The sequence below is a fragment of the Capra hircus genome, unplaced genomic scaffold, assembly GCF_001704415.2.
Source record: "Capra hircus breed San Clemente unplaced genomic scaffold, ASM170441v1, whole genome shotgun sequence".
NCBI classification, from domain to species: domain Eukaryota; kingdom Metazoa; phylum Chordata; class Mammalia; order Artiodactyla; family Bovidae; genus Capra; species Capra hircus.
This window is the reverse complement of record NW_017212019.1, coordinates 14296-17526: the sequence shown is the minus strand read 5'-3', so window position 1 is coordinate 17526 and position 3231 is coordinate 14296. Positions and strand designations below refer to the sequence as shown.

Here is a 3231-nt window from a genome sequence, read left to right as displayed (position 1 = left end):
CAGAGGTCAAGGGCATAAACCAACAGTATATTTCTTTCCTTTTATTTTGTCTCATGCCAGTGCTATGTTGAAGTCTAGTCAATTTGCAGTTTTGTGCTTGTCCTCAGTGAGCAACTGAGACTGGTCGGCCTACACAGCTTGTGTGAGTGATGCCAGGGAAACTTCGTAGTGATGCAGATTTGGAGTCAGACACAGCCGTGGCAGAAGTGGAGATGCCGCGAAAGCAAAATGAGAAGAAAGGTACAAAAGAGAAGCCAAAATCTAGTAAGACTGAAGAGGAAGCAGAAGAAAAGGAAGAAATGATTTCTCCCAAAGCTAAAAAGGTTAAAAAGAAAGCAGAGCCTTCTGAGGTTGACGTGCATTCTCCTAAATCTAAAAAGTCAAAAAAGAAAGAGGAGCCATCCGAAGATGGCATTATTTCTCCTAAAACCAAAGTTCAAAAAAAATCAAAGGAGGCCTGTGAAAAGACAATTGTTTCTCTTAAAACCAAAACAGTTATAAAAAATGAAGAGCCTTCTGAGGAAGAATTGGGTGCACCTAAGCCCAAAAAGATGAAGGAAGAAAAAGAAATAAATGGAGAAATTTGAGAGAAAAGCCCCAACCTCAAGAATGGATTCCCTGATTCTGGATCTGACTCCAACTCCAAGGAAGCTGCCAGTGAAGAAAACAGTGAGTTAGACAGGGAATGACTGTGGAGCAAAAAGAAGGAGCTTTCTCTGATTTTCCCATATCTGAAGAAACCATTAAACTTCTCAAAGCCTGTGGGGTGACCTTCCTGTTTCCTATACAAGCAAAGACGTTTCACTGTGTCTATAGTGAGAAGGATTTGATTGCACAGGTGTGGACAGGAACTGGAAAGACTTTCTTCTTTGCTATCCCTTTGGTTGAGAAATTTCTTGGAGAACTGCAAGACTGGAAGAGAGGTCATGCCCCTCAGGTACTGATTTTTGCACCCACAAGGGAGTTGGCAAGTCAAGTAAGCAGAGACTTCAGTGACATCACAAAACACCTGGCAGTGGCTTGTTTTTACGGAGAAATGTCATGTCAAAGACCACCTGCAGAATGGCAGGCTAGATCTCACCAAACTTAAGCCTGTTATCCTGGATGAAGTTGACCAGATGTTGGATATGGGCCTTCCTGATCAAGCGGAAGAGATTTTATGTGTGACATACAAGAAAGATTCAGAAGACAATCCCCAAACATTGCTTTTTTCTGCAACTTGCCCCTATTGGGTGTATAATGTTGCTACAAAATACATGAAATCTACATACGAACAAGTGGACCTGACTGGTGAAAGGATGCAGAAAACGGCAGTAACTCTAGAGCATCTGGCTATCATGTGCCACTGGACTCAGAGGACAGCAGTTACTGGAGACATGAGCTAAGTGTACAGTGGTTATCAAGGGCACACTAGCATATTTTGTGAAATGAAGAAAGAAGCCCAGGAGTTGTCACAGAATGTGGCTGTAAGACAAGATGCCCAGTCATTACACGGAGACTTCCACAGAAGCAAAGGGAAATCACCCTGGAAGGTTTTAGAAATGGTGATTTTGGAGTTTTGGTTGCAACCAATGTTCCTGCACATGGGTTAGACATCCTCGAGGTTGATCTGGTGGTTCAAAGTTCTCCACCAAAGCATGTGCAATCCTACATTCATCGTTATGGGTGAACAGGTAGAGCCAAGAGGACCGGGGTTTGCATCTGCTTTTACCAGCACAAAGAATACCAGTCAGCCCAAGCGGAGCAAAAAGCAGGAATTAAATTTAAACAAATAGTTGTTCCTTCTGCAACAGAGATAATAAAAGCTTCTAGCAAAGATGCCATCAGGCTCCTGGACTCGGTGCCTCCCACTGCGACTGGTCACTTCAAGCAGTCAGCCGAGCAGCTGGTTGCGGAGAGGGCGCTGCGGAAGCCCTGGCTGCAGCCCTGGCCCGCCTTTCCGGGGCCGCGTCGGTAGACCAGCGCTCCTTGATCAACTCCGAAGCGGGTTCTGTGGCCATGACCTTGTGGTGCTCAGTTGAAATGCCAAACATTAGCTATGCTTGGAAAGAACTTAAAAGGCAGCTGGGTGAGGATATTGATTCCAAAGTGAAGGGAATGGTCTTTCTCAAAGGAAAGCAGGGTGTTTGCTTTGATATCCCTACTGCGTCAGTAGCAAAAGTGCAGGAAGAGCGGCGTGATTCACGGCACGGGCCGCTTTCTGTGGCCACAGAGCAACCAGAGCTAGAAGGTCCGCGGGAAGGATATCGCAACTTCCGAGGACAGTGAGAAGGCCATCGAGGCTTCAGGGGAGAGCGCGAGGGCAACCGAGGTGTCAGGGGATAGCAGGAAAGAAGGAGAAGCTTCAGGGGACAGCGATCAGGAGGTGGCAACAAAAGTAACAGATTCCAAAACAAAGACCAGAAGCAGAGTTTTAATAAAGCATTTGGACAGCAATTTGAAGTAGAGGATTTATTTGGCAAAAACAGAACTATGCTCAGCAACGTGGAACAGCATTATTATCAGCAACATTATTTTTCATACAAAGTTAAAAGCACATTGTATTTACTTCCTGACCACTTGCCCAGTCCCCATGTCTTCGAGAGAGAAAAGCTTCATCTAAATGATTTCATCTGATTGATGACTGTCATTTATAACTTTATTGCTACTTGTGTCTTGGGTATTCCTTTGGAAAAGGTGTATGGATTCATTACATATTCTAATGTATTGTCTATAGATGATAAGATAAAGTCAAGCATGTATCTGCTGATACTTTTTAAGTTGACCTGTCTTTATGCTTAGAAATGTCTCTTAATAGTAAGGTTCCCCAGAGGAGGCAATGGTACCCCACGCCAGTACTCTTGCCTGGAGAATCCCATGGATGGAGGAGCCTGGCAGGCTGCAGTCCATGGGGTCGCTAAGAGTCAGACACAACTGAACAACTTCACTTTCACTTTTCACTTTCATGCACTGGAGAAGGAAACGGCAACCCACCCCAGTATTCTTGCCTGGAGACTCCCAGGGACAGAGGAGCCTGTTGGGCTGCCGTCTATGGGGTTGCACAGAGTCGGACACGACTGACATGACTTGGCAGCAGCAGCAGTAGGGTTCCCTGGTGGCTCAGATGGTAAAGACTCTCTGGCAATGCAGGATCCCTGGGGCAGGAAGATCCCCTGGAGAAGGAAATGGCAACCTTCTCCAGGAATCTTGCCTGTAGCATTCCATGGACAGAGGAGCCTAGCAGGCTTCAGT

At 45.7% G+C, this 3231-nt stretch overlaps 1 pseudogene; it reads left to right on the top strand.

Moving 5' to 3' along the window:
- Positions 1-1016: 1016 nt before the first annotated feature.
- On the top strand, positions 1017-2268 carry LOC108635216 (annotated as a pseudogene).
- The last annotated feature ends 963 nt before the right edge of the window (positions 2269-3231 follow it).